Source organism: Trichomycterus rosablanca, chromosome 6 (genome assembly GCF_030014385.1).
Source record: "Trichomycterus rosablanca isolate fTriRos1 chromosome 6, fTriRos1.hap1, whole genome shotgun sequence".
Taxonomy (NCBI): domain Eukaryota; kingdom Metazoa; phylum Chordata; class Actinopteri; order Siluriformes; family Trichomycteridae; genus Trichomycterus; species Trichomycterus rosablanca.
In genome coordinates this window covers 25,652,485-25,666,628 of record NC_085993.1, presented here as the reverse complement: position 1 = coordinate 25,666,628, position 14,144 = coordinate 25,652,485, and the positions used below count along the sequence as shown (strand labels likewise).

The following is a 14,144-nucleotide window of genomic DNA, read 5'->3' as shown; positions in this document are numbered from 1 at the left end:
GTTACTAGAAGCAATAAAAATACTGCTCAAGCTATTTCTTGAAATGCCGGATTCATCTGAAGTTATGTTTATTTTAGACATACATTTTTACACACAGATAAGGTGAGCATTTTCAACACATTCACCATGAATGATGGGTATATGAAACAAGAAAATTGAGCTTAACAGGACACAGGAGACATCAGGATTTCCCCCTACTCTTTCCTTAGAAACAATAGTATGGGTTATTTTAATATCATCATAAAGCAGGCAGTGTTAAACTTTTCTGGTTGTAACAAGAGAAAGTCAGGTGCAAGGTATCAGATACGTATGTCTGATTGTACTTGATATCAGTACTAGATATTACCAGATTCAGTTATCATTGTTCATCATCGCTTCATTAAAACAGACAAACTTTTACTGATCATTACTGTAAAACTGATTTCATCAAGGGGAACATGCAATGTGATTGTTAAATGTAACTCTCATGTGGTTTTGATACAAAACATTTTTTATTAAAATATATACAGTAAAAAATTTTATTGTGCCATTCAGTTTATCATTATAAACATGGATTACATTAAATTACAGTAGTGTTTAATAAATCTGCCATTAATAGTTACAGATCAATGATTTAGTTTACATGCTTTATTTTACTCTTAACATATATAAAAACAAATAAATATTTTCATATCCACGGATTAAACAGGTTTTACTTAACCGGTAAATTGTACGGCTTACATAATAGTTTATTTAAAGATCATACGACTAAAAGTATCCAAGTATGAGTTTATGCATGTAATTGATTTGGTAGATAAGTGCAAATAAAACTACTCAAACTGAGCAAATAAAAATAGAAGGAACAAATAAACCAGTTTAAAAGTCAATCTGATTTATACATTTAGCTCCATGGTTAACAGAGCTAATCAACTCTAGAGCAGACCTCAAAAGATCATAATTTTAAAACATTATTATTAAAATAGACAATATTTCATTCTTAAAATATTGTCTTAAGTCACTTTTTTCATGTTTTTGTCCCTGTAAAATGGCTGCATTTTATCTTTTTAAAAAATTAACCGTATGGTAAACTGCCTAAAGTCTGAGAAGCTGTATTAAATAATAATTTTTTTACTCTAATATTCTTATACACATTATCTGTGATGCATTCATTACACACATAGTTTATCAATCACAGTAAATGTTGATAAATTTAATGTTGCAAAGTAATGTTGACAGTACTTTAGGGCTGGGCGATTTTCACGATTAATTCGGTTAATTCGAATGAACGTTTTCACCCGATGTTAGAAATGTGACAATCGCGATTGTTTACATACTTTATATTTTAATTAAAATACCAACATGTCACGAGGCAGAAACTGAGCAGGAATATATATCAAGGAAAGTTTAATATCAAAAAGGCAAAAACAGTGTACAAAATCAGCGAAAACTAAACCAGTAAACGGAAGACAGCAAGAATTATACACGTTAACGGTTAGATTCAGTAATAAGGAGCGCAAACACGATCGGCAAAACGAGACACACGAACAGAAGAGTTTAATTAAGATTCACTGAATCGAACACAGCTGAACTGAATCGAAACTCTGGAGCCGATGAGCGCGATCAAGATTGGCTGACCGGGGACATGTGATAGTCACGTGACAGTGGGAATGGGAGCATGGGGATTGTAGTCTATATTGTTAGCAGCAGATCTTAAGATCTCCATCCACCCCCCAGTCACAAGAGGACAAAATCAAAGCTGAGTGATTACTTGATGACCCCCCCTCCCCCCCAGTGTACATACTGATACAGACTCACTTCAGTGGTCGAAACAGTAAACAGGCTCGTGTTCCTTTTAAGAAACCTGTAAAGAACTGTTTGTGGTTGTGCACTTCTTAATGTAAGGAGGTTCTGCTGCACATTATTTAAAGTGAGTTGTTTGTGAGTTATTCTTATAAAGGATATAGCTAATTAAGATTTCTATTTTGTTTTAATTATTGTTAATTATTGTTATACAGTTATTGTTATAAAGTTTGAGTTCCTTGAAAGGATAATTATAGGTGGTGCTGTTACTATTTTTGCACTTCTGCAGTCTTTTAAATTAAAATGTAAAAAAAAAGAAATTTGAGTTATACTTTTTTCAATTGCATTATACAAGAACAAAAAAAAACGAAATCATAATCGAGAATTGGTAATAATTTAAAAATAATCGAGATTTTTTTTTTTGGCAAAATCGCTCAGCCCTACAGTACTTAATGACATGTTAAGTAGTGGGTGGGCAGAGCGATACAAATAACGATATTATGTTACGATATTACGATATAACGTTGGTATTGGTATCGGATCGATACCTTTGTGATGGGATCGATACATTAGTTGTACTTTTTCTCCTCTACGTACATTTAGCACGTTTCTCCCGTTTCATCAGAAAGTAAAGTACAGGCGCTGCTTCTCTCACATCTTACATGCTCACCTTACTCCTCCCCTCCTGCTCTGCTGTGTTTTGTTGCGGTACCGTCTCGTTGTTATGTTGTTAAAATCCTAACAGATATCAGTACATTGGTAGGCATTGGAAGATTGTAAGTTTTTGAATACTTTGCTTTGCAGGTACAGAAATAGTGGCGATTTTATGGAAATAATAGTGTAAACTATACATACGTAAAGTACGGATGCACCTTACGCACATGAATCGAAACATGCGTAGTGAGGCTCTTATTCCGTATTTAGGTGAATAAGTGCTCTTTTCTTTTGACTTTGTGTTTATTGTAAGCAGAAAAGCATTGATTTTTTATTTTAAATGAACAAGGATACATTACGGTGGCCGAGAAGTGCAAAACAAATTTACATTTCAGAAAACAAAATTACAAAAAAACAAAAACAACATTTACAACGAAAGCAAAAACAAATTTACAAGTGCTTGGGTACCCAGTGTTTGTAAATTTGTTTTGGCATATGTAATTTTGTTTTCTAAAATGTCAATTTGTTTTGCACTTCTCGGCCGCACATTTCTGACGGAAAAGGTAGGGACAATAAACCGGAAGTGCGTGTTGCTTACCAGCTGTCAATCAAACTGTTTGTCAGCGGTAAAGTGAACGGAGTTTGTGATGGTGACGATAAACAAGGTTTTGTCTAGTTTGTGGAAATCATTTTATCCAGTTGATCCGCTATTGTTTTTCTTGTGGAAAGTTATTAGATTGTTTGTGCAGACGTTTAGACGTGGCGTGTGCATCTCTAGATAGATACCGTCCGCTCTTCTAAACATCTAAGGAATTCCCACAAGAACAACAAAAGCAAAATAATGAAAATAATTAACACAAAATGGACAAAACATTGTTTATTAGGGACGGAACATTTGATACCGAGGCTTTAAATCTTGTTTCACTTTTGTAACACTGGACTCAGTGTATCGGAGCTTATATTAAAGCAGCATGTGCGGGACTGATGAAGCTTTGGCGCTGTGTTTTATCTCACTCACTATATAAGAGACAATCAAACCAGGGTTACCCACCGTCCTGTAAAATACAGAATCCTTCTTTATTTGGAGACTAAACGCCGCGTTCAGTATTGAACTGATACAGGACGCTTTGTTCCATATTTTTATCAATGGGAGACTGTGGTAATTATATTAAGTAGTGTTCACTTTTATTCTTAGTAACGGTGTGTGTGCGCTGGTTATAGCAGCATAACCTGTTTAATACACCTCTGTATGAGTAGCACAGTGGGCAGAGTGCGTTGTTTTGCCTAAAATATGGTTCTGACTTATTATTATAAAGAATAAAAATAATAAATGTTAAACACCCTAAATAAAACCTTTGTTCTCATGACTGTGTAAGGTGCCCCCCCCCCCCCCCCCCCTTATATAGTGAGTGAGATAAAACACAGCGCCAAAGCTTCATCAGTCCCACACATTCTGCTGCTTTAATATAAGCTCCGATACACTGAGTCCAGTGTTACAAAAGTGAAACAAGCTTTAAAGCCTCGGTATCAAATGTTCCGTCCCTAATAAACAATGTTTTGTCCATTTTGTGTTAATTATTTTCATTATTTTGCTTTTGTTGTTCTTGTGGGAATTCCTTAGATGTTTAGAAGAGCGGACGGTAGATAGAGATGCACACGCCACGTCTAACCGTCTGCACAAACAATCTAATAACTTTCCACAAGAAAAACAATAGCGGATCAACTGGATAAAATGATTTCCACAAACGAGACAAAACCTTGTTTATCGTCACCATCACAAACTCCGTTCACTTTACCGCTGACAAACAGTTTGATTGACAGCTGGTAAGCAACACGCACTTCCGGTTTATTGTCCCTACCTTTTCCGTCAGAAATGTGCAGCCGAGAAGTGCAAAACAAATTTACATTTTAGAAAACAAATTACATATGCCGAAAACAAATTTACAAGTGCTGAAACACTTTTACATATGCCAAAACAAATTTACAAACACTGGGTACCCAACACTTGTAAATTTGTTTTTGCTTTCGTTGTAAATTTGTTTTTGTTTTTTTGTAATTTTGTTTTCTGAAATGTAAATTTGTTTTGCACTTCTCGGCCACCGTAATACATACAGTATATTTGGTCACTATTAAAAATGTACAAATGTATTCACCCAACAAACACAACTAAACGTTAGCCGCTGTTTGGTGATATGCTATGATGGTAACTTTGTGAGAAAGTAAAGCACTAGAAACAAGAAATCAGACTGAATTTATCAACATTTACTGTGATTGATAAACTCTGTGTGTAATGATTGCATCACAGATAATGTGTATTTAATACAGCTTCTCGAATTTTAGGCAGTTTACCATACGGTTAATTTTTTAAAAAGATAAAGGAATGCATGCAGCCATTTTACAGGGACAAAAACATGAAAAAAGTGACTTAAGACAATATTTTAAGAATGAAATATTGTCTATTTTAATAATAATGTTTTAAAATTATGATCTTTTGAGGTCTGCTCTAGAGTTGATTAGCTCTGTTAACCATGGAGCTAAATGTATAAATCAGATTGACTTTTAAACTGGTTTATTTGTTCCTTCTATTTTTATTTGCTCAGTTTGAGTAGTTTTATTTGCACTTATCTACCAAATCAATTACATGCATAAACTCATGACTATTTGGATACTTTTAGTCGTATGATCTTTAAATATGACTAAAGCTGGCTGTACGATAAACTATTATGTAAGCCGTACAATTTACCGGTTAAGTAAAACCTGTTTAATCCGTGGATATGAAAATATTTATTTGTTTTTATATATGTTAAGAGTAAAATAAAGCATGTAAACTAAATCATTGATCTGTAACTATTAATGGCAGATTTATTAAACACTACTGTAATTTAATGTAATCCATGTTTATAATGATAAACTGAATGGCACAATAAAATTTTTTACTGTATATATTTTAATAAAAAATGTTTTGTATCAAAACCACATGAGAGTTACATTTAACAATCACATTGCATGTTCCCCTTGATGAAATCAGTTTTACAGTAATGATCAGTAAAAGTTTGTCTGTTTTAATGAAGCGATGATGAACAATGATAACTGAATCTGGTAATATCTAGTACTGATATCAAGTACAATCAGACATACGTATCTGATACCTTGCACCTGACTTTCTCTTGTTACAACCAGAAAAGTTTAACACTGCCTGCTTTATGATGATATTAAAATAACCCATACTATTGTTTCTAAGGAAAGAGTAGGGGGAAATCCTGATGTCTCCTGTGTCCTGTTAAGCTCAATTTTCTTGTTTCATATACCCATCATTCATGGTGAATGTGTTGAAAATGCTCACCTTATCTGTGTGTAAAAATGTATGTCTAAAATAAACATAACTTCAGATGAATCCGGCATTTCAAGAAATAGCTTGAGCAGTATTTTTATTGCTTCTAGTAACATAGTCTGAACATTTCTAACAACAGTCTAAAACAGATCTATGGCCTAATACATTATGTATTGCGATGAAATAGGAATTTTAATTGTGTCAATACAGACACATTTTATTTAGAAACCGGTTATATTTAATGATAAGCCCAAATTGAAAACCTTCCAACTTCTAAAAAAAATGATATCGAGCAACAAATGAAATTAAGAAGAAATGAGTCTTTACATTCTTTTGAAGAATATTAAACTCTTGTGCATCATATTATTGAGCTAACAAAGTTTGCCAGCTGTTTTGTAGGCAGAACGGTATGAGTGAATGTTTATACATTTCCCTTCTTGAGTTTGAGGTGTAAATATGTTATTTCACTTTTTTTTCTCTTTTCTTTTTTTTTTTGTTAATCTTACAGTTACAATCATGTATTTCACCATAATCTTTTTTATTTCAAGCAAGATTCTAGATATGATAAACTTATTTAGTTAAAAACAATAGATGATACTTTACAAAGTCCGAATTACAAGATCAGTCAGTCTTGTTAATTACTAACTATACATAATTATATGAACAATACATTTTTAAAGTTTATTTGTTCACTGACATCCGCTCTAGCAATTTGCATGTCTTCAGTTGCAATCAGTTTGCATGATCACAAAGTGACCTTATCTGACGAATATGGCCTGTCTTTCTTGACTGTATTTTTCTTTGGTTTTATTGCATACGGCAGTTTGTAAAATGGTTTGTATTTAGTTGCAGCGAGAACTTATAGCTTTATCGGTTGATGTAAAAACATTTAAATAATTATTTAAGACATTTAAACTTAAAGGCCTTTCTTCTACAACATTCTGTGTCAATTCTGTAATACTATGGATGATTATAAATCTAAGTTTTTAATATTTATAAACAATAATAATAACCAAGTGCAATGGACTTAACAAAAAACTTCACAGCATTATTGATAACCTAGTATATGTAGTGAACAATAATTAACTACAATAATTAAACAACATATGTGATGCATGTACTGAGTTTTGTCACTTTAAAAAGTGATCCTGTGTGACTTTTCATACTTTGGATTGTACTACTGCTGTGTTCTGAAGAATATGTTAAAAGTATAACTGTGTCAGCATTAATGTTTCTCATTTTGATGTAAGCAGGAAAATGTGTGCTCTTATGTTAAAGGAATAACCTTATATTATGTACCATTCTATAGCATTAGTGATTACAATGGACAAGAATCTTAAATCATTCCTGTACCAAGAAAAGAACAAAAACAACAAAAAACAATGACTTATGTAAATGTCATTTGAAGAAAGAGATGGAAGAGCAGAACAGAAATTGTGGGAGAGAGTGGGCTCCAGAGTTTGAATGCAGTAGATCTGAAGGACGGATGCACCATCCACATTCGAACAAAGACTGGAAAAGTTTTGGGGCAACAAGCAAAATTTCAGTTGTATTTTAAGTTGTAATTGTTTTAAGTGTAATTACTGGTTGAGCAATACAGCTATAGGTGTATTATGAAGTTATACATGTGTTATACATGTATAAAAAATTTATTTGGTAAATTTTTCATTTTGGGATTAAGTATTTATCTAGTGTGTAGTTCTATAGGTTAATAAGCTAATAAGAAAATGTATGTGGAAGCTTTATCCACATTGTATAAAACTAAATTTGACAGCACAATCACTTGCTAAATCCCAGAACCTGTAGAGGAGGTGGGAGATAGGAGGTTGATAGCCAAGCTGTCATCCATCCTGGACATCACCACACATCCACTACATGAGGAGACCTACCAAGCTCCTTCAGTACCAGACTTCTCCGCCCGCCCCTGTGTAAGAACGAGCACTACCGCAGGTCCTTCATTCCAGCAGCCATCAGGACAACAGTAATAATATATAATAATCTCACTCATACCAAATCTTACATGTTCATGGTGTAATAACAAGTGCAATATGTAATTTATTTACAATAAGTGCAATAACCTAATATATTATGCATATTTCTAATGTATATATTATTGTTAGACACTATGTGTGCAATATTTTAATATTTCTTTCCGTTTTTTCCTGTCTTCATACTGCTGTAACAAGTTAATTTCCCTTTGTTTCACGAACACTAGAACTAACAGTAAAATATCTAAAAAGATTGACCAGTCTGTGTGACATAGGTGTCATAAACCTTTGGAGGCATGTTTGTGTTCACCATTTGTGGGGTGGGGTGTACATCTGTAAGTCTTTTGTAGTAAAGATAAACCCCGGCCTGTCTGCCGGCCTGACTGTTGTTATAAACCCTTAAACATTAACATATATAGATACATTGTTCCTAATTGACCTTTTGATGTTAGAGACCTAGGGGAGCCCTAGCCAGATAAACCCTTGAGGTGTGGGGTGTGTGTGTGTGTGTGTGTGTGTGTGTTTATGCTTGTTGTGTTGGCCTGTGAAAAAAAACTAAGTATCTCATTTATTTGTTTTATTATACATTTAATTTAAAATATAATTTTATATTTAGTTAGCATTAATCAAATGATGTTTGCTTTAAGACACCAACTTAAATCGCTTTTTTGTCTGAGTAGTGGTGGAATGTTGTGGGGTGGTGTAATTGAATGTGGTTGATGTTTCTTTTAACAGACAAAACAGGGTATGTCATGCTACTCTTGTTCAACCCACAAACGTCATAAGCCCAAGAATCAAATAAGTTAATTTAGCTACCTTAAAGTGATCACGATGTCGGCTGTCATATGCATTGACATATCTCGTCTATCTTGGAGCAAAAACCAATTTGGTTTGACTTGACCATTGTTATAAACCTTAAACATTAACATATATAGTGACATCGCACCTAAATGATCTTTTGATGTTAGGGATCTTGGGGAGGCCTGACCAGATAAACCTTGAGGTGTGTGGTTTGTGTGTGTGTGTGTGTGTGTGTGTGTGTGTGTGTTTGTGTGTGTGTGTGTGTGTGTGTGTGTGTGTGTGTGTGTTTATGATTGCTGTGTTGGCCTGTGAAGAAAAACTAAGTATCTCATTTATTTAAAATATAATTTTATATTTAGTTAGTATTAATCAAATGATGTTTGCTTGTGGGTGTGTGTGTGTGTGTGTGTGTGTGGGATGGGGGGGTGTGCTGGGGTGTGGGGTGAGTGGGGTGGGAGAGGTGGGATGGGAGAGGTGGGTGGGATGGGAGAGGTGGGTGGGATGGGAGAGGTGGGTGGGTGGGTTGGGGTCTGTGGTGTTTTGTTGGCCTGTGAAGAAAAACTAAGTATCTCATTTATTGTATTATTATACATCTAATTTTAAATATAATTTTATATTTAGTTAGCATTAATCAAATGATGTTTGCTTTAAGACACCAACTTAAATTGCTTTTGTGTCTGAGTAGTGTGGAGTGTGTGTGTGGGATGGGGGTGTGCTGGGGTGTGCTGGGGTGGGAGAGGTGGGATGGGAGAGGTGGGTGGGTGGGTGTTCCATACCTATGGCAGTCAACATGACCTGTCAATCAAACTACCCAGTCACTCACATTGGGGGTCATAATTCAAGGTCATAAATCATATTTTGACAGATAGTGTATGATACTTACTACTATTGTCTGACATTCGGCATTCCGATCTAAATAAGTGCTTCAAAATACACATAAGACCCACTTGTTTTATTATTTCTTACACGAATAAAAATAGTCAACATACTACAAAAACTATTTTATGTTAATTTTAAGATTACGTCTATTTATCTAAAGAAAGGTTATAATGAAACCGTTTATCAAGCTCCCACTTCATCTAATGAGTTAGGGACCATCATAAAACTAACTGAGAAACGTAAGAGACATTAACTCTGCACTTATCCAGACAAATAAATCCATTTAAATCTTGTATGATTTGATGAATTAATGTCAAACAATTTTTACACAAACACATCAATGTTTCTCACCTATTACACACACCTTATTTTTTGAAATAACATAGTATTTCTTTTACATTACATTTAAATAAAGATCAATAAATCTGTAATAAATTTATATTTCAAATATACAAATTATATATAAAATTTAAATGGATTTATTAGTCTGGATAAGTGCAGAGTTAATGTCTCCTACGTTTCTCAGTTAGTTTTATGACGGTCCCTAACTCATTAGACGAAGTGGGAGCTTGATAAACGGTTTCATTATAACCTTTCTTTAGATAAATAGACGTAATCTTAAAATTAACATAAAATTGTTTTTGTAGTATGTTGACTATTTTTATTCGTGTAAGAAATCATAAAATAAGTGGGTCTTATGTGTTTTTTGAAGCACTTATTTAGATCGGAATGCCGAATGTCAGACAAATGTTGAATAATAATTTATAAACTAAAAAGTTTAGACATTGTTGTTCCTAAAGGAGAATCTTGATCGGCACGACAAGCTGCAAGGTTACACAAGCTACAGCATCATGCATGTGTGCAAACTGTCTCTCCATCAGCAGATACGCTTCCATCAGCTATGCAGCGTCATCTGAGGTAATGAACTTTTCTCGTTATAACGACATCCTTTTCTCATTATAACGACATCTTTTCTCGTTAAAACGACATCCTTTCTCGTTAAAACGACATCCTTTCTCGTTATAACGACATATTTTCTCGTTAAAACAACATACTGATGGCTTTTTATTTTATCTTTGTGGCAGCAATACGCTTCCGTAGATTACATTGTAGTTGACTCTAAATTTAAAGTAAAATCATAATGTCATGTTATTACCAACTCTTTTTTCAAAGCTTGAAATTGTATCCCAAATACAGTTTGCAGGAAGAAATGGGTTTATTTATTTATTTATTTTTAACTGATATATGTATATATACAGTATATTTTAATTGATACATTTATATATTTTTTACTGATACATTTATATATTTTTAACTGATATATTTATATATTTTTAACTAATATATTTATATTTTTAAGTGACTTATTTATATATATTTTAACTGATATATTTATTTATTTTTAACTAATATATTTATATTTTTAAGTGACGTATTTATATATATTTTAACTGATATATTTCTATATTTTTAACTGATATATTTATATATTTATAAGTGATATATTTATATATTTTTAACTGATGTAGTCATGTTCAGGTCGTCAGTGACTCTTTTTTTTTCAGTTTTACCAGACGCTATTACCGTAATGTTTAGTATACGCCAGTGGCGATTTCTGTAAGACTGCAAGGGAAGCTCAGCTTCCCCTAAAATGTCCAAAATTAAATGGTCAAATATGTACAGTTGTGTTAACATTTCATTGACTACAAATGCATTAGAGCACGTATATCTCGAAGACGAGTTCGTTCAGAATCAGCTAATTATCACAAATCGACTCGATTTTCTTAACTTAACTCATACATTCCCGTAGCGTCAATGCATTTGCCCACAGAAGCTGAGCGTCTCTTCACTCCTATGAGACTGCGTTGAGTTTTTTTTTTAATGCTCCGAAACTCGCCGGTCATTGGATAAATGCCTCGATTTTGTCCCGCCCCCCGACGCTGAGCGTCTCTGGGGGTGAATGGAGCTGCAAGATGATTGGAGGATCAGTGGAAAGGCTGAATCCCATTTTGATTGACAGCTCGTTTGAGCGCTACACTGTCACTTCTCAAACTCAAAAGAAGCTTTATTGGCATGACAAATAGGGACATTCGTATTGCCAAAGCAATACACTTCATTAGTCACTTAATCACTGTGAGTGAAGTCGAAAGACAAACTGCAACCCATTTCAGGCCATTTTCTTGTAAAAGGAACAGAGGGCAGAATTTATGTGTAAATAAATTGACAAATTTTATGATGTAAGCCGACAATGAGCTTCCTCTCTTTGAAAGACCAGCAGCCGCCACTGCACATCCTCAGAAACAACATGGGGGCTGATTTGACTGAGCATTTCGAAGTGGAGGCTTGCTTGACTGCAGTCATTTAGCTGTGGGCCAAAGAGACAACTTAAACATGAAAGAAGACAAGTTCAGGTAAGGTTCCACAATATATGTTTTGTTATATATAAATGACTATTGTCAGCAAGAAAATAGGTTTACAGTTAGGCTATGTTTTAATTAGTAGACCAGTTTGGTGTGCTATGCAACAATCATATAAATTAGGATTTACAGTAATCGTATTCTTTGTCTTAAATTTTTCTAAATAAACATAGGATTGATGGTGCCACATGGACATGATTTAAAACCTGCAAGAGGCAAAACACTCCCATTATTTACAGACCCGGAAATAGCAGCCCCTGATTTGCTGAAACTTGCTGTCCAGAAAATGAGAGTGTTTAACAAGGACATGGATGAAGGACCATACGTCGTTTTGTTTCCAGATTGCTCTGAAGTGGTCCATGTGCCTGGAACAGAAAGGCCATTCATATTGGCTGACTATAAAAAGGAAATAGGAAAGACATATTGCAGGATTTGTTTTTTCATATGCCAAGACAAACATTTTAGAGGAGGTTTGTGGATCTGAAGATTTTTTAAAATAATTTAAAACTGTTGTGACACATAATGTAATGCTTTTGTTTCTTTTAACTGCAGTGGATGCTAGATCAGAATCAGACTCTGATTCTGAAATTGTCATCACAACTAGGAGCAGAACTGAATTCAATCAGGCCGACACTGTGGTGAGTTAACATGAAACATAATTTAGGGAAGAGGTACATGGGAGAATTGAGTATATGCGTAATGCTGGCCAGTATTTTGGTTCAACAGTGTGTGTGTGTGTGTGTGCATGCGTGTGCGTGAGTGTGCATGTGTGTGAAAAACGCACCACCAGTTCACTTCCTTGTATCTACACTCTTTGTTCATTTTATCAGCTCCACTGAGTAGAAGCACTTTGTAGTTCTAAAATTACAGTTTGTAGTCCATCTATTTATCTGCATACTTTGTTGCCCTGCTTTTCAAAAGTGAGGACCACCATAGAGCAGAAAAGTGAGGACCACCATATTTAGGTGTTGGATCATTCTCAGCACTGCAATGACACTGACGTGGTGGTGTGTTAGTGTGTGTTGTGCTGGTATGAGTGGATCAGAGTTTTTAAACACCTCATTGTCGCTGTTGGACTGAGAATAGTCCACCAACCAAAAAATACCTTCTCTGTGGGGGTCCTGACCATTAAAGGACAGCACGAAAGGGGACTAACAAAGCAAGCAGAGAAATAGGTAGACTACAGACTGTAATTATAGAACTACAAAGTGCTCCTATATGGTAAACAGAGCTGATAAAATGGACAAAGAGTGGAGATACAAGGAGGTGGTTTTAATGATATATATGTATATCTCATAAGGGAAGAATAATACAGGCTATATAAATTTGTTGAAAATTGTATGTTTTAACCCTCAGGTTTTTAAACCCCAGAACCAAAGTACTCCCAAAAACAAACCCGAAGATGAAGTGTAAGTACTAACATGTAAATTTAGTTTTTTTCTCTGACTAAATTAAGTATGAAATAGTACAAGAATAATGTGAAACATAACAAAACTATCCAGATTATTATGGCTTACCCTGTTGCACTAAGTAAGCAATTTTAACATGTTTTTAGAGATTCAATGGGACATTCTTCCTCTACAATATATGCTGGACAGGTATTGAAGCAGATGTTACCTCCATTTCTTTTCTTTCAGTTTTGTTGTGTTAGACATTTAGGTTCCTTCATGTCCTTCCTTATTTTTTAGATTCTAATATCAGATTCTGAGGATAATCTGGATCCAATCTGGCCAAGTCTCTTTGCTACAGGTAAGCAAAAAAAAAGACTCGCTTAATAGAAACTTTGATTATATAAATTTAGACTAGATGGAAAAGAAACTGATAAATTGTTTCTAAAACATCTGTAGAATTGTTAACCTACAGAAAGCACTTCAGGGATCTACACAAGTTGTAAATCACTTAAAAAGCATGTTTCAGTGTAAAATGGATATAGTACCTTTTTAACACAGGAATGATAATTTCCCTACAGTAAATACACAGACCACGTGCACCATGTGTTGAGGATGAGGAGGATGAAGAGCCTGTTCCTGTCAATGTTCAGAATATACCAGACTTGACCATGTAAGCTGGCAGTTATTGATGGTGGCAATTCAGTTTTTCACACTAAGGCGTTTGAAAACTCCAGCAGCACTGCTAACTGCATAACACCAGTTAAAAAGGTGTTAAGGTATGCCAAGAAACATATTGCCTATACACATTTAAAAAATGTTTTTTAAGGGTTTTTAATAAATGCAGTGGTTATATTTATAATGCTGCATGAGCATGCAGAAGTAGTTTTTCATATTGATGAAGTGT

General features: G+C 34.2%; 1 long non-coding RNA gene across 1 annotated transcript; it reads left to right on the top strand.

The window, feature by feature from the left end:
• The first annotated feature begins 12,433 nt into the window (after nt 1-12,433).
• LOC134316852 (uncharacterized) lies at nt 12,434-13,429 on the top strand. The gene is made up of 3 exons (XR_010013133.1): nt 12,434-12,487; nt 13,206-13,258; nt 13,405-13,429. It is a non-coding gene; the product is annotated as an uncharacterized LOC134316852 (long non-coding RNA).
• The last annotated feature ends 715 nt before the right edge of the window (nt 13,430-14,144 follow it).